Source organism: Cnephaeus nilssonii, assembly GCF_951640355.1.
Source record: "Cnephaeus nilssonii genome assembly, chromosome: 7".
NCBI lineage: Eukaryota > Metazoa > Chordata > Mammalia > Chiroptera > Vespertilionidae > Cnephaeus > Cnephaeus nilssonii.
The window spans coordinates 91,260,424-91,284,293 of NC_137078.1; the positions used below are offsets into that span (position 1 = coordinate 91,260,424).

The 23,870-nt window shown below is 40.3% G+C and overlaps 1 protein-coding gene across 24 annotated transcripts in view; it reads left to right on the forward strand.

Annotated features, from left to right (window-relative positions):
* Positions 1-23,870, forward strand: part of EIF4G3 (eukaryotic translation initiation factor 4 gamma 3) — a 286,670-nt gene that overhangs the window by 176,954 nt on the left and 85,846 nt on the right. The window lies entirely within an intron of this gene.

Genomic DNA, 23,870 nt, shown 5'->3' on the forward strand with positions numbered 1-23,870 from the left:
TGCCTCCAAGGTATATGTCACTCATCGTACATGTGTTTCTTGTTTTTATTTTTTTGCCTTGTTCATATGAATCAGTTCCTCAGTGGTTAATTTTGTTGCTTTGGGGCTGGAAACCAATTAAAACTTGCATGGCCTGTAATCCCTAATTCTGTCTCCTCAGAATTTTAAAACCTAGTCTATCCAAAACTTAAAGGAACTCCTTTATGCAAGACCTCTTTAATCCTGGATTTAGGAAAATAGCTACCAGAACATTAAAGGTTTATGACTAGTTCTAAAAAATAAAAATGCTCTCTTTGATTGACTTGCAGATAAGTTTAATGCTCTTCCATATTTTCTTTTAAAAGTTTTATTTTCTCCTGTGATTATCATTATTATTTTGTTATTAATATTATCAATGTATTGTGTTCTTCCCAATTCAAAATTATTTCTTTTTACTAGACCATCACCTAGGATCTTAGGAACTAATCATTGGGTTTTTATAATTTTAATCAAAAGTTATCTGAGACTTATTAACTACTCAAGTTATTAGCACATAGAATATGGCTTTTAACAAGTCAGCATAGCCCATGTTCTGCAACGTTGCCCTACACTGTATAACTTGCTTTCTCTATAACTGTCAAATTAAGTTATACAATTTGACAAGGAGTGCTCCCCAGCAGTTGATCTAGGTATGCACTAAGGAGGTTTTAGTCACCAACATCCCCAGTATTGTCTGTTTTTCGCTCTCTGATAGGGAAGCTTGACAAGTCAAAAACCTGATCCCTACTTTTAAGATGTAGCTTTCCCATCCAGCTCAATTTTTGAGGCCAATTTCCTTATGAATGTCTGTGGAAGGTTTCTGGTTTCTTGGAACAGTAGAACATCTAGTTGAACACAGTAAACCAGAGCAAAAAAGTAAACAATGCAAGGCAGTTAGGACAGGGAGAAACATCATAAATGTTTGTAAATCACCTGTTTCCTCAACAGACTGGCTTCCATTGGCATCGGTATTCATACTGCCATCACTATCTCAGAAACTTTTTTCCTTTAGTAGGGTGATTTTTTTTTTTTGTCAGTCACTCTTTGAAAAAACAGTCTTGGTTTTGGTATGGTTATAGGTGAATGGCCCCCCAAAGATCACTCGTTTGTTGGAAAACTGATTTGTTTGACCCTTCATTGTTTTCATACACCTACCTGTGAGTTGTCATTCAATAACTACTGATGTGGTAGTTCCACAAATAGGAGAGGCTAGTAAGAACAAATTTTAAATGAACATAACAAAGAAAAACAAAGCAATCACATGGAATTCAAGTTAAAGATACAAGCCATACTTCAGAACTGAACTAAGTGTAAAGCAAGACTGTACCAAAGTCATACTTCCAGACAGTCATTCTTCTTATAACCAATTTGTCCGATAAATGGCCTGATGTTGCAAGGCAGTGTTCATGGATAAATGGACAAACAGATTTTTGGGTCAAGTAAACTTCATACTATGGTACATTTTTTTGAAATGCAAATACTCTTGGAATTAGTAATGTAAGTTACCAGTACCTTAGTGAGAGGATATATAGATTCTTCATTATAAACCAGAGTATAGCTAGAAAAGAAGAATTTGTCTTTTGCTTGATTAGGGATGAGGTAGAGGTTAGTGATTTCAGAAAGTAACATGTCTTGGCATTTTTCTATTTTCATGATTTTTTTACCTATAAATGTATTTTAAAGGAACTGGAAATTGTGTAATTTCCCTTTGTATCTTACGCTGCTCAAAACGCAAAGTAAATGAACCTTAAGAACCCATGTAACTCTAGCATTTTTTTAAATTATGAAGCTACCAGAAATATTCCTGACCCTCACATTTCTCTACAAATATTGTGAATGTTATGCCACAAACGTTAACAATGAAAATGTTATTCTTTTAGATATGTCCACCTGAAATTGTCATATTCTTTTTTTTTTATTGTTTAAAGTATTACATATGTCTCCTTTTGCCCCCAATTGACACCCCCCCTCCACGCCCACCCCTGAAGGCAAGCCCCCACAGGTCCAGTGTCCGTGTCCATTGGTTATGCTAATATGCATGCATACAAGTCCTTTGGTTGCTCCCTAACCGCCCCCCTCCCCCACCCCTTGTCTCTGGATCTATTTTTGTTTATCAGTTTATGTTGATCATTATATCCCACATATGAGTGAGATCATGTAATTATCTTTCTCCAACTGGCTTATTTTGCTTAGTATAATGCTCTCCAGGTCCATCCATGCTGTTGCAAATGGTAAAAGTTCCTTCTTTATAACAGCGTAGTATTCTATTGTATAGATGTACCACAGTTTTCTAATCTACTCATCTGCTGATGGGCACTTAGGCTGTTTCCAAATCTTAGCTATTGTAAATTGTGCTGCTATGAACATAGGGGTGCATATATCCTTTCTGATTGCTGTTTCTGGATTCTTGGGATATAGTCCTAGAAGTAGGATTACTGGGTCAAATGGGAGTTCCATTTTTAACTTTTTGAGGAAACTCCATACTGTCTTCCACAGTGGCTGCACCAGTCTGCATTCCCACCAGCAGTGCACAAGGGTTGCTGTTTCTCCACATCCTCACCAGCACTTGTCGTTTGTTGATTTGTTGATGATAGCCATTCTGACAGGTGTGAAATGGTACCTCATTGTCATTTTGATTTGCATCTCTGGGATGATTAGTGACTTTGGGCATGTTTTCATGTGTCTTTCGGCCTTCTGTATGTCCTCTTTTGAAAAGTGTCTATTTAGGTCCTTTGCCCATATTTTGATTGGATTATCTTCCTTTTGTTAAGTTGTATGAGTTCCCTATAAATTTTGGAGATTAAACCCTTATCAGAGATAACATTGGCAAATACGTTCTCCCATGCAGTGGGCTTTCTTATTGTTTTGTTGATGGTTTCTTTTACTGTGCAGAAGCTCCTTAGTTTCCATTGCCCTAGGAGCTGTATCGGTAAAGATATTGCTACGATATATGTCTGATATTTTGCTGCCTATGGAGTCTTTCAAGATTTTTATGGTTTCCCATCTTACATTTAAGTCCTTTAACCATTTTGAGTTTGTTTTTGTGTATGGTGTAAGTTGGTGATCTAGTTTCATTTTTTTGCATATATCTGATCAAATTTCCCAGCACCATTTATTGAAGAGACTGTCTTGACTCCATTGTATGCTCTTGCCTCCTTTGTCAAATATTGAGCATAATGGCTTGGGTCTATTTCTGGGTTCTCTGTTCTGTTCCATTGGTCTATATGCCTGTTCTTGTGCCAGTACCAGGCAGTTTTGAGAACCATAGCTTTGTAATATAGCTTTATATCTGGTATTGTTATCCCTCCAACTTTGTTCTTCTTTCTCAGGATTGCTGTGGCTACTCGGGGTCTTTTTTTATTCCAGATGAATTTTTGGAGAGTTTGTTCTAGGTTTGTGAAATATGCTATTGGTATTTTAATGGGGATTGCATTGAATCTATAAATTGCTTTGAGTAGTATGGACATTTTAATGATGTTGATTCTACCAATCCATGAACACGGTATGTTCTTCCATTTGTTTATGTCTTCCTCTATCTCTTTTTTCAGTGTCCTATAGTTTTCAGAGTACAGGTCTTTTACCTCCTTAGTTAAATTTATTCCTAGGTATCTTAATTTTTTTGGTATAATGGTAAATGGGATTTTATTTTTAGTTTCTCTTTCTGTGACTTCATTATCCTATCTCAGTGGTCGGCAAACTCATTAGTCAACAGAGCCAAATATCAACAGTACAACAATTGAAATTTCTTTTGAGAGCTGAAAACCGACTTCTGTGCATGGGCCACAAAGTTTCAATCGCACTATACGTGCGCGCCTGCACGTGGTATTTTGTGGAAGAGCCACACTCAAGGGGCCAAAGAGCCGCAGTTTGCCGACCACTGTCCTATCCAATAAAAGAGTAATATGCAAATTGACCGTCACACCAAGACACAAGATGGCCGCCCCATGTGGACAAAGATAGCTGCCCCCATGTGGACACAAGATGGCCACCACAGGATGGCCTGCAGAGGAGGGCAATTGGGGGTGACCAGGCTGGCAGAAGAGGGCAGTTGGGGGAGACCAGGCCAGCAAGGGAGGGCAGTTGGGGGGGACCAGGCCTGCAGGAGAGGGCAGTTGTGGGCGATCAGGCAAGCAGGGAGAACAGTTAGGGGTGACCAGGCTGGCAGAGGAGGGCAGTTGGGGGAGACCAGGTCAGCAAGGGAGAGCAGTTGCGGGGAGGGGGACCAGGCCTGCAGTGGAGGGCAGTTGGGGGGGGACCAGGCCTGCAGTGGAGGGCAGTTGGGGAGGACCCAGGCCTGCAGGGGAGGGTAGTTGGGGGGTACCAGGCCTGCAGGGGAGGGCAGTTTTGGGCGATCAGGCCAGCATGGAGGGCAGTTAGGGGTGACCGTGCTGGCAGAGGAGGGCAGTTGGGGGAGACCAGGTCAGCAGGGGAGGGCAGTTGCAGGGGAGAGCAGTTGGGGGGGGGGGGAACCAGGCCTGCAGGGGAGCGCAGTTGCGGGGGCCAGGCCTGCAGGGGAGAGCCGTTGGGGGGGGGACCAGGCCTGCAGGGGAGCACAGTTGCGGGGGCCAGGCCTACAGTGGAGGGCAGTTGGGGGGTCCAGGCCTGCAGGGGAGAGCAGTTGGGGGGACCAGGCCTGCAGGGGAGGGCAGTTGGGGGGACCAGGCCAGCAGGGAAAGGCAGTTGGGGGGGACCAGGACTGCAGGGGAGGGCAGTTGGAAGCCAGCATTCCTGGGTTGTGAGAGGGATGTCTGACCGCCCGTTTAAACAGGCAGTCGGACATCCCTCAAGGGGTCCTAGATTGGAGAGTGTGCAGGCTGTGATGAGGGACATCCCACCCCTCCCCGTGCACGAATTTTGTGCACCGGGCCTCTAGTTGGTGTATAAAAAAGCCATAGATTTCTGGGTGTTAATTTTGTATCCTGCTACATTGCCAGATTCATTTATTAAGTCTAGTAATTTTTTGATGGAGTCTTTGGGGTTTTCTATGTACAGTATCATGTCATCTGCGAATAAGGACAGTTTTCTTCTTTTCCAACTTGGATGCCTTTTATTTCTTCCTCTTGTCTGATCGCTGTGGCAAGCACTTCCAGTACTATATCGAAAAGGAGTGGTGAAAGTGGGCATCCAGTTGTCATATTCTTAATGACTCCAATCTTATTTGCACTTACTCCTTTACTGTATCTTATTTACTTTGAGAGGTTATTAAATCATAACAATTTAGTGTAAATACAGTCTTTTGTTCTTGATTTTGAGAGTAGTTCTGATCGCTTCACCTGAGGATGAAACACTTTAAAGCTGACATCAGAAATCATTTGCTTTTCACAGGTATGATGCATAAAAATACACAGTAGTTGATACTTATTTAAAGCAGTAATTAAAGTTAGACATTATGGGTGTGGTCCCTCCTCTTTGTTGGAAAACACTTTCTTAGAACTAGTCTTGATCATATTTCTGACTGTAGCAAAATGCAATTCTGGATGCATCGGTGTTGAAGAGTAAGCCCCATAAAATGAGAATTATGGGTATTTATCTTCAGTGTATTCTGAAAAGCCAGCACATTCAGAAATAAGCCAGACTTTTGATTACTTCACTTATATATCACTGCAATAATTAAATGTGCCAAAATTTATATTAATTGGATGATTTCTTAAAGTCTTAGGAAGTTGTATTATGATTTCTGTGTATATTTGTTGAGGAAGGAAGGAGAGTTCCAGAACTTGTGGGGAAAACATCCCCACTCATCATCCAGGAATTCATTTTTTAAAAATAAATCTTTATTGTTCAGATTATTACAGTTGTTCCTCTTTTTACCCCCATAGCTCCCCTCCACCCCATTCCCACCCCACCTCATGCCCTTACCCCCCCTTCCACTGTCCTCGTCCATAGGTGTGTAAGATTTTTGTCCAATCTCTTCCCGCACCCTCCACACTCCCTTCCCCCTGAGAATTGTCAGTCCACTCCCTTTCTATGCCCCTGATTTTATTATATTCACCAGTTTATTCTGTTCATCAGATTATTTATTCACTTGATTTTTATATTCACTTGTTGATAGATATGTATTTGTTGTCACTTTGTTGTTTATAATTTTAATCTTTACCTTTTTCTTCTTCTTCCTCTTCTTAAAGAATACCCTTCAGCATTTCATATAATACTGGTTTGGCGGTGATGAACTCCATTAGCTTTTTCTTATCTATGAAGCTCTTTATCTGACCTTCAATTCTAAATGATAGCTTTGCTGGGTAGAGTAATCTTGGTTGTAGGTTCTTGCTATTCATCACTTTGAATATTTCTTGCCATTCCCTTCTGGCCTGAATAGTTTCTGTTGAGAAATCAGCTGACAATCATATGGTTACTCCCTTGTAGGTAACTAACTTTTTCTCCTGCTGCTTTTAAGATTCTTTCTTTGTCTTTTGCCCTTGGCATTTTAATTATGATGTGTCTTGGTGTGGTCCTCTTTGGATTCCTCTTGTTTGGGGTTCTCTATGCTTTCTGGACTTGTAAGTCTATTTCTTTCACCAGGTGGGGGAAGTTTTCTGTCATTATTTCTTCAAATAGGTTTTCCATATCTTGCTCTCTCTTCTTCTGGCACCCTCATAATTCAGATATTGGTACGCTTGAAGTTGTCCCAGAGGCTCCTTACACTATCTTCATATTTTTGGATTCTTTTTTCTTTTTGCTTTTCTGGTTGGGTGTTTTTTGCTTCTTCATATTTCAAATCTTTGACTTGATTCTTGCGATCCTCTAGTCTGCTGTTGGATCTCTGTATATTATTCTTTATTTCAGTCAGTGTATGCTTAATTTCTGATTGGTCCTTTTTCATATCTTTGAGGGTCTCACTAAATTTCTCGGAGGTTTCTAGAAGATTCTTGAGTAACCTTATAACCGTGGTTTTGAACTCTATATCCAGTAGTTTGCTTTCCTCCATTTCTTTCATTTGTGACCTGTTTCTTTGTCTCCGCATTTTGGCTGCTTCCCTGCGTTGATAGAGTGGCTTTGTGTGCTAGGTGTCCTAAAGGGCCCAGTGGCTCAGCCTCGCCAGTCTCCTGAGGTGGATACTCTTGGTGCACCCCTTTGTGGGCTGTGTGCACAGTCTTGTTGTAGTTAAGCCTTGATTGCTGTTGGTATCACTGGGAGGAATTGACCTCCAGACCAATTGGCTGTGAGGACCAGTTGTGTCTTCAATGGAAGAACTGCTGTGCTGGAGACACCCTTATGGGGCAGTGGGGCTTTGGTGCTCACTGAGTCTGCTCTTGAGTGTGTCGCTTATGGATGTGAAGAGTTGTAATCTGGTATGGTCTCACACTGACCACTGGGTACACTGGCTCTTGTATCTCCAAGGAGGTGCAAAGTCAGCCACTGCCTGAGGCCACCCAACAGGAGCTACAGAGAGATCTGCAGATTCTTCCTCTTTGGGGTTTGGAAGTGCCCAGATGAGGCCCAGAAGCAAGGCAGGCTGCTACTGCTGGGCCTTAGGCCTTCTTTTGGAAGCTTTGGAGCTCTCTGACCCAGCTGCAGTTTGTTAGGTTTTAGGCTGCAAAAGGACAGGCCATTAATTTGCAAAAGCCGCAGCGCACAGCTTGGGTGGGGTTGTAAATTGGGTGGAGCGGTGTCCCAGGGTATCATTAGGGTGGAGCAAACCTCAGTGGCTGCCAGTCAGCCCTGCACCAGGGAAGTCCCCGGGTCTCTGTGTCCCGTGGCCCCGTGTAGGAACAATGATCCCTGTGAGCACCTCTGAGAGAAAGCCGCCCTCGCATTCTGGCCCGATGCCAGACAGTCCAGTTTCTCCCCGTATGAGTCTGGGTCCCCAGAGTCTCACCCGGAACTGGAGTTCAGAGCAATCGGGAGCTTGTATCTCCCTCCCAATTGAAAAAAACAACAGCACACCCAGTTGCCAGCCCGTTTTGTGTGCGCCTCCGTACCTCCTACCAGTCTCGGTGCTTTTTTTTCCCTTCTAGTTGTAGAACTTCCACTCAGCCAGCTTTCCCGTGGTTCTGGATGATATTTATTTTGTCTTTTAGTTGTAATTTTGATGTGGTTGTGAGAGGCAGCAAGTATAGGTGTTTACCTATGCCGCCATCTTGGTTGTCTCCTAGGAATTCATTTTATACAATTTCCTGAATGTATATAGTGTAACATGAACTTTTACACTTTTTAAATGGTAATTTATTTTTTATTATCTTTTTGATATAAAACTATTATTTGAAATTCTTTTGTCAGAGATTTGTAATCTTTCAATTTTATCTTCTGGCACTTGCTCACAGTACATTGTTTCTTTCTATATTTTATAAATTTGTTTTATTAACTCATCATTAGTAAATTATCCTGAATATAGATTTAGGGCAAATCCTCTCAAAGCAGGTTTGTCTTTAACACATATCTTGGAACTTAATCTGAATTTATAAATCTCTTTTTTTCCTCTTTCTCTTTTTTTTAATAAAATGTAATTGTTGAAATTTTTATTATTGATTTTAGTGAGAGAGGAAGGGGTAGAGAAAGAAGGAGGAGGAAGAGGGAGAAACATTGGTTTGCTTCTCTTATGCACCCCAACCAGGGACCCAACCCACAACCTGGGCATGTGCCCTGACTAGGAATTGATCGAACAACCTTTTAGTGCACGGGATGACACTCTACCAACTGAGCCACATTGGCTAGGGCCTAGATCTCCTTTTATACCCACAAAGTGAGAAGACATTCTGTGTCGATACTATTTTTCAAGATGGTACAGTCCCTCTCCACCTGGCTAACACCAAACGTTCTTCCTTGTCATTACTCTGTGTTGGTTTACTAGTTTAGTTTATTTTATCTACATTTTCACTGAGGCTATCACTCTCTTAGGAGTCTCAGAGCTTTTTGTGAGAATCTCAATTCCAGATCTTCACTTTGCAGGGATTCAAGATCTCAAATCTCCCACATGGATATTAAAATGTAAACTTGGTTATAGGGACTGACACAGCATCCCATGTCCCCAGGAGTTTATGTAGTAGCTGTAGCAATAGTAGCAACTGATCTTGTTTATGTGGCTTCCAGGAGTTTTCTTTATAGTGTTATACGTTCAGCTAAGATTGAGGAATGGTTTCCAGATTCTGTAGGTTGCAAGATGAGAGATTTATTTCTTAAATGGAGATATGATTTTATGTTTTGAGTAATACTATCAAAATATTGAACCATATAGCCAATCAAAATGATGTTCTTTCTTTTGGTTTCATTTTACCTTAATATAAAAGGAATATTATTTAACTCAGGAAAAAATGCTTTGATAATAACTCTTGATTTAGTCTCTCCAGTAAGAATATTGAAAGTACTTTAAAAGGAATAAAATATAAGTGAGCATAAAACTGGAGGAATAAAAGTCTTTCAGTTTCAGTAGATTAACCTGAAAAAGACTCATTTTTAAAACCATGACCTGACAGTCAGCAACAGGAATAGGGAATTACACATTTATTTTTGCCTTCACTTAACTCCTGAGAACTATTTGAAATATCCCTGGAAGATTAAGTTGCTGGGGCCAAAAATAGATCACCAAAAGTGCCCCACAAGCACAATCCCTCTCCTAATGTACAATCTTATAATTTAACTTCTCATATTCATCTAGAGCAGGAATAAGGAACCTTTTTTCTGCCAAGGGCCATTTTAATATTTATAGCATCATTTGAGGGCCATACAAAATTATCAACTTTAAAATTAGCCTGCTATATTTGTTCAAACATTTAATTAACTCACCCCTAATGCCTTGGCAGGACCAGACCAAATTATTTCTTGGGCCTTATACGGACCTTGGGCCAGATGTTCCCCACCTCTGATCTAGAGAAATATGTTCTGGAACCTTTGGAACAGGACTTCCTTAATATATTCCTGATTCCACGTCATCTATCAAAACGAGCAGAAACTTCAATTCCCCTTTTCAGAGGTTTGAGTCTGAGTTATCCTTAGAGATAAGTAAATTAAAATTATTGGTTTTCCCTGCCTTAAGTGTGTGTGTGTGTGTGTGTGTGTGTGTGTGTGTGTGTGTGTGTGTGTGTGTTATTAATCCTCACCTGAGGATATTTTTTTCCATTGATTTTTAGAGTTGGGGGTAGGGGGGTCATCAATGCAGCCAGACCTTCCCTGCCTTGTTTGCAAAAAAATATTTTTAACAAAACTGCCTTAAAAGTAAATTTCTGGCCTGGCCAGCGTGGCTCAGTGGTTGAGTGTCGACCTATGAACCAGGAGGTCACAGTTCAATTCCCAGTCAGGGCACATGCCTGGATTCCAGGCTCTATCCCCAGTATGGGGCATGCAGGAGGCAGCTGATCAATGATTCTCATTATTGATGTTTCTATCTCCTTCTCCCTTTCTCTCTGAAATCAATTTAAAAATATGTATATGTTTTTAAAAGTACATTTCTGCTATGTCATTCCTACTTTCAGTTGCCTTCCACAGTGAAATCTTAAGCATTCTCTGGAGAATACTGGTGCTGGGTCAAATTCTACCTTTCAGATGCTGCAAAATGAGCCCAAAACACCTCATAGTTGAGCTTACTAATAGGCTCAGGTGCCAAGACTTCTGGCAAGCACCTTGCACTGTTCCTTCTTGCCTCTTCATTTGATATACACTTACCCACTATTTACAGTAGTTCATTTCTTTGCAACATGAGCCCCAAAGTTTCATTCATTGGATGTTAACTTAGCCATGCATATCTCCATGAATAGACATAGATTCTTTGTTCAGAATTTTCTCTTCTTTTTCTCAGACTTAGTAATGAATCTATGCAAAAAGAAACCATTGTATTTACCTGCTTCCAGACAGGGTAATCCAGACAGTTTAGGGGAATGCCATTCTTTCAGGCAAAAGGGAACTATTTTCAGGAAAACCTAGCCTTGCTAAAAGCTTTCTCTTGCCCTGACTGCTGTGTCTCAGTGGTTAGAATGTCGGCCCGTGCACCAAAGAGTTGCGGGTTCGATTCCTGGTCAAAGGCATATATCTGGGTTGCAGTTTCCATCCCTAGCCCCAGTCAGGGCAGATGGGGGAGGCAACCAGTCCATGTGTCTCTTACATCGATGTCTCTCTCTCTCTCCCCCTCCCTCCCTTCCATTCTCTCTAAAAATCAATGGAAAAATATTCTTGGGTGAATATTAATAATAAAAATAAAATAAAAGCTTTCCCTTTCTCCAATATCCATCTTGACCTTGCACACAGTCTTGAGGACTGTTTTCAATACCTTTGACTAAGTAATTTTCCCTACTAATGCAGAAAAATCTCTAAAATGCATTTCCTTAGATATATATCTTTTCTCTATTTTCTTTTGCTTTCTTGATAGTACTTAGTAATTAGTTACAATCATAATAAAGTCCCCTTATTTTGTTTACAAAGCTTTTTCTCAGACATCTCAAGTGTGAATTTTATGATTTAAGCAATTATTCCTGGGATATAATTATTCCTAATTTGCTGATAACAAACATAAGCCATGGTGTAGTAATTTGGGTTTCTCAGGGTCACAGGAAGAGTTACAACCCAAGCCTTTCTTTACCTCACATTTATATTATTCTTTCTGACATGCTTTCCACATGGCTATAAAGTTCTTTTCACATTTTCAGGATTTAGGAATTAAACGATTTTGCTTGTGACGCAGGTTCAGAGGGAGATGTGAAAGTCACCTGTTTCAACCACAAAGAGTAATGAGTTACTGGGCGATGTTATTGTTTTGGGCACTTAAGATTCATCGATGAAGAATCCAAAAATCCCTGCTCTAGTTGTATCTTAGAAAGTTTTAAGTGCTATAAAAGTAATCAAGCAGGGGCAGAAATGCTGGGAGGGGCAGCAGGATGTACTTAAATAACATGATCAGAGGTGTAGGCCTCAATAGAAGATGAGACTTGAGTAGAGATGGAGGAGGATGTTTATGCCACTCCTTTACCAAAATCTGTGATTTTTCTCATGTTTTTCCTTTTGAGAAATAGTGCTATACCCCATCTTCTCTATTCTTAAATTACAATAGGCTGAACACTCCTGGACAAGATCATACCACTGTGAATGCAAATGCCTCTACAAATTCACATTCACCCCAGCTATTTTTTTATTACCTGCTTGTTATAAAATCATGTACTCAACCCTCCTTTCCCTGAGAAAATGGCATTTTATCTTTCCTTGTTAAGAAAATTGAGTGTCCTGAGAATACCTTTTTCAACCTTCTGCCCAAGCTATAAACCCGTCTTTATCCAAACTTCTTTTGTGTCTATTAGCTGTCCCTGGTAGTCTTGTGTGTGTGTACTGTCCCACTGTATACTTCTCAATATGAATACTCTAAACTCACTTCCTCATCTCATTCAAACTTTTCAAAAAGAGTCAACCATTCCTGCTTCTACTCTGTGTACTGTTCAACTAATATAATCTGACTAGAGGCCCGGTGCACTAGAGGCCCCATTTAGGCCCGATCCCGGGCAGTCGGACATCCCTCTCACAATCCAAGACTGCTGGCTCCCAACTGCTCGCCTGCCTACCTTCCTGATTGCCCCTAACCACTCTGCCTGCCAGCCTGATCACCCCCTAACCACTCCCCTGCCAGCCTGATTGATGCCTAATTGCTCCCCTGCCAGCCTCTTTGCCCCTAACTGCCCTCCCCTGCAGGCCTGGTCACCCCTAACTGCCCTCCCCTGCAGGCCTGGTCCCCCCCCAACTGCTCTCCCCTGCAGGCCTGAGTCCCCCCCGACTGCCCTTCCCTGCAGGCCTGGTCACCCCCAATTTCCCTCCTCTGCCAGCCTGGTCACCCCTAACTGCCCTCCCTTGCAGGCTTGATTGCCCCCAACTGCCCTCCCTTACAGGCCTGGTCCCTCCCAACTGCCCTCCCCTGCTGGCCATCTTGTGGTGGCCATCTTGTGTCCACATGGGGGAAGGATCTTTGACCACATGGGGCAGCCATCTTGTGTGTTGGAGTGATGGTCAATTTGCATATCACTCTTTTATTAGATAGGATAGAGGCCTGGTGCATGGGTCGGGGCCAGCTGGTTTGCCCTGAAGGGTGTCCTGGATCAGGGTGGGGGTTCCCTTGGGGCATGGGGCGGCCTGGGCGAGGGGCCTGTGGTGGTTTGCAGGCTGGCCACGCCTCCTGGTGACCCATGTGGAGGCCCTGGTATCTGGGATTTATCTTCTACAATTGAAACTTTGTAGCCTAAAGCGGAAGCCTGGGCCGGCTAGGGCAGGCGGAAAGCTTGGCTTCCTCCATCTCTGGAAGCAACTCAAGCCTCCTGCTCTCCAGCTCTGTGGCTGCTGTCATTTTTGTTGGGATTTATTTATATTCTATCATTGAAACTTTGTAGCATTGAGTGGAGGCCTGGGCCGGCAAGGGCAGGCGGAAAGCTTGGCTTCCTCCATTACCAGGGAAACCCTAGCCTCCCTCCTGCTCTCCGTGGCTGCAGTCATCTTGGTTGGGTTTATTTGCATATTTGCTCCTGATTGGCTGCTGGGTGTGGCGGAGGTATGGTCAATTTGCATATTACTCTTTTATTAGATAGGATTTATGCTCCCCACATGCTAGTTGAACTTCCTCAGCAGGATTGCAGTGTACATACATTTTAGCTTATTGGTCTTTTTATTGCATTTAACATTATTGATTGCTCTTTTTTTTCTTTGATAGTTAGAATTGTTGAGTATAATTTATATGCAGTAAAATTCATGTTTTTTAGCATTCACTTCTGTGAATTTTGACAGACTCAGAGTCATATAATCACCACCACAGTCAAAATATAGAATAGTTCCATTGCCCAAAATATATTCCCTCATATTTGGGTCATGTTATAATTCTGTTATTATTCAAAATATTCCTCCTCCATGATTTCATCTACTCTAATGGTAGGTGGCTTCCAGTGATATTTACTGATGACTTGTAAATTTTTATCTCCCATCTGAATTTCTCTTCTGAGCTTGTCTTATATTACCAAGTGCTGCCGATTATCTCCACTTGAAAAACCGTCATCTCTGACTCAACATGTCCAATACCAAACTAATCACTGTTTCTCTAAACCTGTTCCTTTATCTCAGTGGTGCTGGTTTTAATTAAGCCAAAATCCTGAATCTGCTAATGATGGACTTCTCCCTTGAGTTGTTTTTCTCTCATATACAGTCACATGACAGGGTTCTCTGATTTTACCTGTTGTTAAATTTGTCCCTCTTTTTTTCCTCCTACCACTGCGTTAGACCTGCACTTCTACGTGGATGCCCCTTATTTGCCTGTCTCGAGTATACAAGTTCATTCTCTACCAAGCAGTCATCTCTTTAAAATACAGGTCTGGCCTTATCACGCCTCTTTCATGTATCTGCTTAAACCCTTCAGGGTAATAGGTGGCAGGGGGGACATTCATCTTTAAGATAAACTGTCGCCTGGCTAGTGTTGCTCAGTGGTTGAGCATAGACCTAAGAACCAGGAGGTCACAATTTGATTCCCGGTCAGGTCACATGCCTGGGTTGCAGGCTTGGTCCCCAGTAGGGGGTGTGCCAGAGACATCCGATCCATGATTCTCTCTCATCATTAATGTTTCTATCTCCCTCCCTTCTCTGAAATCAATAAAAATACATATTTTTAGAAAGATAAATTGTCAACTTCTCACTTTTATTACAAAATCTTGTTGTATTTAGTAATAGCAGCAGTTTTCTGAGTATATATGCATAGGACATGAAATGTAACTTTTGATTTACTTGGTTAACCTAAACACTAGCAGTAAAGTGTAGTGGTCAATATTAAGGTGACGGTCTGACATTTTTTAGTCTTAGCCTTTCCCTTTGTCTCTCTGTGATCTCTGGCAAGTTTCTTAACCTCTCTTGAGTGTATTTTATCATCCAGAAAATAAAGAGTATTTATTTCATAAAGCTGTAGTTAAGATGAGCAGTTAGCACAATGTCTGACACATACTAACTACTCAATAAATGTTAAATATACTTCTATTTTCAACTAGCATTAAGGGCTCAAATGTTTCCTTTGAACTTTATTAATATTACACAGAATAAATGGGTGTCATGATCTCTGCCCTTAGGAATTCATAGTCCAAAGAAGAGAAGCTCAAGAATATGATACCATCTGAAAAGTTCTTAATTAAATCCTTAATAAATTCCTTGTGAGATGGTAGAAAATCCCTTAGAGTAGTCCCTATGCATGTATAACTTTGATTAAACTTGAATCCTCATTGTTACTTAATCTTCACAATGATAAGACACATCTCGAGGTGACCTCTGCTTTCATTTGGAAGGGAGAAGTTCTGCATAGAACAGTGAATTCTAAGGAGAGTCTGTACCATTGAAAATTTCAAGGCATTCATTAAAATAGAGGATAGAAATAACATTCATTTCCTGTTTAGGTCAGGAGTAGGAAATTAGGAAGAAAACTAAAAGGAATGGGGAGGAGGGGGTTGGGGAGAATGAAAAGGATAGCCAATACACTTAAAATGGATGTAAGTGTATAGGATGTGTGTGTGTGTATATATATAAAATAATGGACTATGTGATTAAGCCATAAAAAGGAATGAAGTACTGATACATGCTACAATTACAGGGTTCATGAATGAGCCTTGAAAACATTTTGTCAAGTGAAAAAGTCACAATAGTATGATTCCATTTAGATGAAATGTTCCAACTAGGCAAATTCTTAGTGACAGAAAATAGATTAGGAGTTACTAGGAGTTGGGGGGAGAACAGAGTGGGGAGGGAGTGCTGATGGCTGTGGGGTTTCTTTTGGGGGTGATGAAAATGTTTTAAGTGAGATAGTGGTAAGGGTTGCATAACTCTGTGCATTTGATATAAACCATTAAATTATATACTTTAAAAAGGTGAATTTTAGTCCTGGCCAGTGTTGCTCAGTGGTTAGAGCACCAGCCTAGCACCAAAGGGTCGAAGGTTTGATTCCCGCTCAAGGGCACATACCTGGGTTGCAGGTTTGATCTCTGGTCCCAGTCGGTGCAACCAATCGATCTCTCTTTCTCTTTCTCTCTCTCTCTCTCTTCCCCACCCCTGTCTCCCCCCCCCCCTCTCTCTCTCTCTCTCTCTGTCTCCCCCTCCCTTCCTCCCTTCCACTCTCTCTAAAAAGTCAATGGAAAAATATCCTAGGGCAAGGATTAACCAAAATAAAAATGAAAAGGTGAGCCCAGCCAGGGTTGCTCAGTCGTTGAGGATCGACGTATGAACCAGATCATCACGGTTTGATTCATTTTTGGGGGCACATGCCTGGCTTGCGAGCTCGATCCATAGGGGGGCCATGTAGTATGCAATCAATGATTCTCTCATCATTGATGTTTATATTTCTCCCTTTTTTTTCCCTCTGAAATCAATAAAAACATTTTGTAAAAGGTGAGTTTTATAGTCTATGAATTACATCTCAATAAATCTTTTAAACAATATAAATAGGACTGTGAGTGGTTGTGCTACCAGCATTCTATCAGAGACATCAGCCTAAGAATTTCATGCTAAAAACCCTAAAGATAGAAATGAATCAGGTTAGGAAGGCTATAACTTAGAAATTTAGGAAGTAAGTTTCAACAAATGCACCATAATCAATAGTATCAGGCATAGAGGAATGTTAGTGTGCCACCAAAAATCAAATTGTCTTTTGAGGCATTTTATGTCTGATGTATTTTATATTTATTCTATTTTGTTATTTTACTGTTACATGTTACCTGAGTTTGAGTGAGTATTCTCAGCTAGGTAGTGAATGCACCACTGTAGTAACCATTCTAGGGGCATTGTTTGATGTCACAAATGTGAAACACCCACTGAGCTGGGAAGCTGGGTGTTATTTATGTTTAAAATACATAAGGATTCTGTTCTAGAAGTAATGATTCTGCATTTCCTTTGTATATAACTTAGTTCTTTTGCCTCAGTTGAGCCACCATCTCAAAGTCCTCCAACTATGAATAGTTTTCATTTATTCAACAGTTATAAGTCCCAGAACTCTCATAATTTAAATTAGTAATTATTATAATCTTTTAAAGAATTCAAGTAACATTTGAGTAATAATTGAAATATTTAAATCAGTATACTTAGGGGGATACTCTCTTTGACATATAATACTGCACATGTTAAAATATTTCATAAATTGCACAAATCACATTATTAAATCATGTTGTAACTTCTAAAAAGCATGGCTTTCCTGTATATGTTAAAAATGGGATCTACTCTAATTTTGAAACCATGTCAAGATGCAAAAAAGCTTGTATAGTATGAAAAAAATGAAAAGGTTTTATGCACATTCACACACATAACACACACATATGATTCCATATACACCAATATTTTCCAACCGACTTTTTTTACTTCCCTGTTTATACTAGTATATAGTCTTGCCCATGAATATGAATTAGTTTTATAATTAATAGTTAAAACCCAAAACAAGTTTTATTATAAATGAGAGGCCCGGTGCATGAAATTCGTGCATGGGGGGGGGGTGTCCCTTCAGCCCGGCCTGCACCCTCTCCAATCTGGGACATCCCTCTTGAAATCTGGGACCACTGGCTCCTAACTGCTCGCCTGCTTGCCTGATTGCCCCTAACCACTCTGCCTGCCTGCCTGATGCCCCTAACTGCTCCCCTGCTGGCCTGATCTCCACTAACTGCCCTCCCCTGCCAGCCTGGTCGCCCCTAACTGCCCTCCCCTGCTGGCCTTATTGCCCCTGACTGCCTTTTCCTGCTGGCATGGTCACCCCTAACTGCTCTCCCCTGCCAGCCTGATCACCCCTAACGGCCTCTGCCTCGGCCCCTGCCACCATGGCTTTGTTTGGAAGGACGTCCGGATGGATGTCTAGTCTAATTGGTATATTACCCTTTTATTACTATAGATTTTGTAGTTAAGTTTTTTGGTTCTAAATCAAGGAGAATTATCTCGTATATATGAAACATGGATTGTCAATTTTCAAAATGTAGCTACCATTCTGTTTTAGATAATTTTTAATATTCCTCAGAACTCGACAATGCTTCATTTATGATTAACATCAATTACCATTGTTCAGTAACACAATTAGGAAGAGTGGAAGTATTTCTCAGAAATTTACTTTTTGTATAAGTTCCTAATACCATTTGTATCAGGTCAATTTTCAAAAAAGTAGAGTGCTTAAAAATTCCACGTTTGGATTTAAGGCTGAGTAATAAATTCATCAAATATGTGAGCAACTGTAATTGAAATAAATGGATGCTAACATTTTCTTCAGATTTTAATAATAGACTATTAGTCTTTAAAATTTGATTTTTAGATGAATTATAACTTAAAATACCTTTTTAGAAGATTTTTTAAAAATACGTTTTTATTGATTTTAGAGAGAGCAAGGGAGGGAGGGAGGGAGGGAGGGAGGGAGAGAGAGAGAGAGAGAGAGAGACAGAGAGAGAGAGAGAGAAACATCAATGAGAGAATCATCTATCAGCTGCCTCCTGCACACCCTACACTGGGGATTGAGCCTGCAACCCAGGTATGTGCCCTGACTGGGAATCAAACCGTGACCTCCTAGTTCATTGGTCCAAGCTCAGCCACTGAGCCATGCCAGCCGGGCTAATATTACCTGATTTTAAGAATTATAATAAGCCTCATTGATCATTACAGTGTAATATTGGCATCAAGAAAGACATCTAGATCAATGAAAAAAGAAAAAAAAAACAGAATCCAGAAATATACCCATGTATATATAGTACACAGAACTTTTTTTTTTTTTTAATGCAAAGGTAATTCACCAGAAAAAGTATAACCTGTAATTCTCATACATTGCTGGTGGGGATATAAAATAGCACAAATACTTGGAAAATGGTCTGCAGCTTTTAAAAATTTTAACATAAACCTACATATAACCCAGCCATTTCACTCTTAGGTATTTACTCAGGAGAAATGACAACATATGTCATAAAACATTTGTACATGGATGTTCACAGCAACTTTATTTGTAATATCGCAGATGTTCATCAATAGGTGAAGAGATGAGGGAGTAAGTGATCACATCTGCTAGGGTTTTATTGCTAATAGTGATTCCCTCAGATTAAGATTCCAGTAGACTCATCTACACTTTGCAATGCACTGGCAATGTGGACTCGCTGATGATCAGGCATTGAGCTGTAGCATTGTTGTATTTAGAGATGAAAAGCATTCAGGAGACAGAAAGATAACTACTTGTGTTGAAGTCTGTTCTCTAATTAAATCTATCTTGCTGTAGCGATTGACATTTTTCATCAGTACTAGATTTATCTTAAATTGCGATCTATTTTCATTAAGGAAGAAGTGGCACAAAAGCATTTATTAAAATGCAAAAATGTCTCTAAGACACTGCAAAAAAGAGCAGTAAAATATAATACAGAGGCCTAGAAAATATGCTGCTGGTCTTATTGCAGTCATCTTTGTTGTCATTGCTGACAGAATTGCATAATAGCTCTGACTCGGTTGAAGCATCGTCCCATCCCGTACATTAAAATGTAGTGAGTTTGATCCCTGGTCAGGGCACATACCTAAGGTTGTTGTTTTGATCCCCAGTTGCATAAATAGACTGGCCTCTGCTGAGCTTTTTAGAGCAAACCTTCAACTTAAGAGTTACCTTGCCATTTTATTTTTCTTATTATTTGATAAACCATGCTGTAAGAGAAAAAAGACAGACAGCATTCTTCACTCTACCCTGCCTTGCTTAACTCCACATCCTCTCCTGTTACAAAAACAAAAGACAGTTGGCCCTGGCAGGGTAGCTTAGTTGGTTAGAGCATTGTCCCAATATGCCAAGGTTGCTGGTTCGATCCCTGGTAAGGGTACATATAAAAATCAACCAATGAATGCATAAATAAGTGGAACAACAAATTGCTCTCTTCTCATGCAAGTGATTTCTATTTTAAAATCTAGAATTTGAAACAAAAGACAGTTGGCCCTGGCAGGGTAGCTTAGTTGGTTAGAGCATTGTCCCAATATGCCAAGGTTGCTGGTTCGATCCCTGGTCAGGGTACATATAAAAATCAACCAATGAATGCATAAATAAGTGGAACAACAAATTGCTCTCTTCTCATGCAAGTGATTTCTATTTTAAAATCTAGAATTTGAAGTGGCACATTTGTAAGTACTTGAGACATATTCAAAAAAAGAAGACTTCTCTGTGCCTTAATTTCAAATTAGTTAAAACCCATGTTTTCTTTTATGTTTTTTGTTGGTGTCATTTGCAAAAATAACACATAAATTAGAGAAAATTCATTATAAAGTTATAATAAACACAATTTTGAATTTTGTTTTTGTTACCATTGTAGTCCCTAGGGAGACTAGTTAGTACTTATTTAAGTTTCTGTAAAGCAGTCATAGAACAGAATGCCTATTTTTAACAAATAATGGAAAATACAATTACCAAACCTTCCTTACATTTCAAATAGCAGCCCTTGAGAAGATGCTGGAAAACACTGATAGACTTACTCTCCAGTGTACATTGGTTGGCATTGCTCAGTGATCCATCATTACATGTTTTAGCACTATCATATTCTTTTCCAGTTCATTTACATCACCATTGTAAAAACTTACCCTTCTCTCACCTGGGTTTCTTTGTTATGCTCCAGTATATTAGATAAATTACCAAATTTTCCAGATTCTCATGAGGGTCTATAGAAGAAAAAAACAGATAAAATAGAATCCCCAGCCTTAAGAAACTCCATGCGAAATTCTTGAATATGATGGAATCAGAACGATTTACTGACAACTTTTAGGAATTCAAAGCCAGGAGAAAAAGTAAAATAAATTATGGGGGGAAAAAATGACAGAAAAGAGAAGGGATTAGAACTGGGTGTTAAGAGTGGGAACTCTCAAGGAAAGTTCTATTATTGGAACATTCTACTCTTTATGTATATCTCTATGACCATGCATTTTGGGTCCTTCCCTGACCAGTAGTAATGTATGTATTCTTTTTTTTTAAAATAAATCTTTATTGTTCAGATTATTACAATTGTTTCTCCTTTTTTCCCCCCATATCTCCCCACCACCCGGTTCCCACCCCACCCTGCCCTTACCTCCCCCCGTTGTCCTTATCCATAGGTGTATGATTTTTGTCCAGTCTCTTCCCGTACCCCCCACACAGACACCCCTTTCCCCCTGAGAATTATCAATCCACTTCCATTCTATGCCTCTGATTCTATTATGTTCACCAGTTTATTCTGTTCCTCAGATTTTTAATTCACTTGATTTTTATATTCACTTGTTGATAGATATGTATTTGTTGTCACTTTGTTGTTTATAATTTTAATCTTTACCTTTTTCTCCTTCTTCCTCTTCTTAAAGAATACCCTTCAGCATTTCATATAATACTGGTTTGGCGGTGATGAACTCCATTAGCTTTTTCTTATCTGTGAAGCTCTTTATCTGCCCTTCAATTCTGAATGATAACTTTGCTGGGTAGAGTAATCTTGGTTGTAGGTTCTTGCTATTCATCACTTTGAATATTTCTTGCCATTCCCATCTGGCCTGCATAGTTTCTGTTGAGAAATCAGCTGACAGTTGTATGGGTGCTCCCTTGTAGGTAACGAACTGTTTTTCTCTTGCTGCTTGTAAGATTCTCTCTTTGTCTTTTGCCCTTGGCATTTTAATTATGATGTGTCTTGGTGTGGTCCTCTTTGAGATAGTAGACAGAAGGAGAGCTCAGCCTTTGGTGAAGCCAGACAGACATGATCTATTACATATGTATTCTCAAGATGATGAAAATTGGTCCTCATGTAGCAGGACTGGGCCAGCACCGTTGCTCTTACATCTATTTTAGCCTAAATTCTCCTGGTAGTTGTCCATCTGTGTCAGTTGTCTTTATCCAAAGGAAAAATTATTCTTTTCATATGTTCATGACAAGCAGGTGGTTAGTTACAGAGCCAGGTGGCTGGGAGAGAGATGGCTCCCAGACCCTTCAGAAAAACATTCCTGAGTTGTAAAGCTGACAAGAGGCTTCTTTAGCTTAAAAAACAAAAAACTCATACATCACAGATAGAGGAAGGGTTTATAATTCCAATCTTTCTCTAGGCAAAGATCTAAGAAAAGGGAGGGTGGAAAAGGTCTCTCCTTTTTGGCATGAGAAAAATTTGAAAAATTTTTAAACCTTACAATTTACTTATGTACTGACCTGACTAGTACATACTAAATAAGTAATGAAGAAATTATATAGTAAAGAGAAGCAAGTTTAAGTTTACCAACTTAAACTTTAGTAAAAGTTGTTTTCAGTCCTACGTTGCATAGCTAGTGAAATAACTTGAGATTAAAAGGTTACCTGTCAGTCCCTGGCCAGTGTTTTCTCAGTGGTTAGAGCGTCAGCCCTTGGATCAAAGGGTCGTGGGTTCAATTCCTGGTCAAGGGCATGTACCTGGTTTGCAGGTTCAATCCCCAATTGCATAAATAGTCTGGCCTAGTTTGCAGAGCCCCCATTGAAGTGTGTGTGGGAAACAACCAATCAACGTGTGTCTCTCACATCGATTGTTTCTCTCTCCCTTCCTCTCTCCCTCTCCCTCGCCCCCCACCTTTCACTCTCTAAAAATCAATGAAAAAAATACTCATTGATTAACAAAACAAAAAAGGTTACCTGTTGGATTTATGTAAAAACCGACAAGACTAAAAGAAATAAGAATAACCAAGATATGGGAATATTATTATGGCAGTAATGTTTGTCATTCTTGTACTTACTGTGCAACATTTCTGATATCTCTCAGAGTCAGGATTCTAGACTAGAAACTGTGACTTTTAACTACTTGAAGATTCTCTAAGAACTGATACTCCTGCAAAGAAAAGGAAGAGAGTATATGTTTGATAACAAGTTTTTACAGAGTAGTTTCTCAGGATGCCTTATATTCCATAATTACTCTTGATTCTTCCATTTTTATATGATCTACCACCCTATATAATAAAAGGGTAATATGCAAATCGACAAATGGAGGAACATTCAGTCGCTATGACATGCACTGACCACCAGGGGGCAGACGCTCAACGCAGGAGCTGCCCCCTGGTGGTCAGTGCACTCCCACAGGGGGAGTGCCGCTCAGCCATAAGCCAGGCTCACAGCTGGCAAGCACAGCTGTGGTGGCGGGAACCTCTCCCCCCTCCTTGGCAGCGCTAAGGATGTCCAACTGACGGACATCCCCCAAGGACTCCCAGACTGCGAGAGGGTGCAGGCTGGGCTGAGGGACACCCCCGCATGCATGAATTTCGTGCACCGGGCCTCTAGTTTTATATAACAGTTTCTCAGGCATTGGGGAAGACTATTTTTGCAAACTTACATGGGTTTAATAAAACCCAGTACATTTATGAAACTTGCATACTGTACCCTTTTCTTCAAGTCCAATAGTTATCTCCTAGGTTGCACACAGAGAGTTGTTAGATCTTAATTTGCAAGAGTAGCAACTTGACTCCAATAGAACCTATATCTAAAGTAAATGAGGCCCTAGCTGGTTTGGCTCAGTGGATAGAGCTTCATCCTGTGGACTGAAGGGTCCCAGGTTTGATTCCAGTTGGGCTGTGGGCTCAGTCCCACAGGAGGCAGCCAGTCAGTGATTCTCTCTCATAGTTGATGTTTCTATCGCTCTTTCCCTCTCCCTTCCTCTCTAAAATCAATAAAAATATACTTAAAAATAAAAATAAACAAGAACAAGTGACTCTTCCACTTTCAGGTGTGACTTGTCAGGCATCTTACTGTCAGATATCAGAAAAATATAACTGCATTGTGATTTCTTTTAAAATGGAATCCTTGCTAGTTATAACACTTGTTATGAGGCATGATTTTCTGGAGTCTGTATTCCATTCATGGGGTACAAGTTGAAAATGGGAACATTTCTAACTTAATGCATTCTTGACATAAATTCTGAAACATCTAACAGAGAAGACAAAGAATCTTCCTAAAACCTAATGATTAAGCTTGCCTGTGTCCCCAGTGT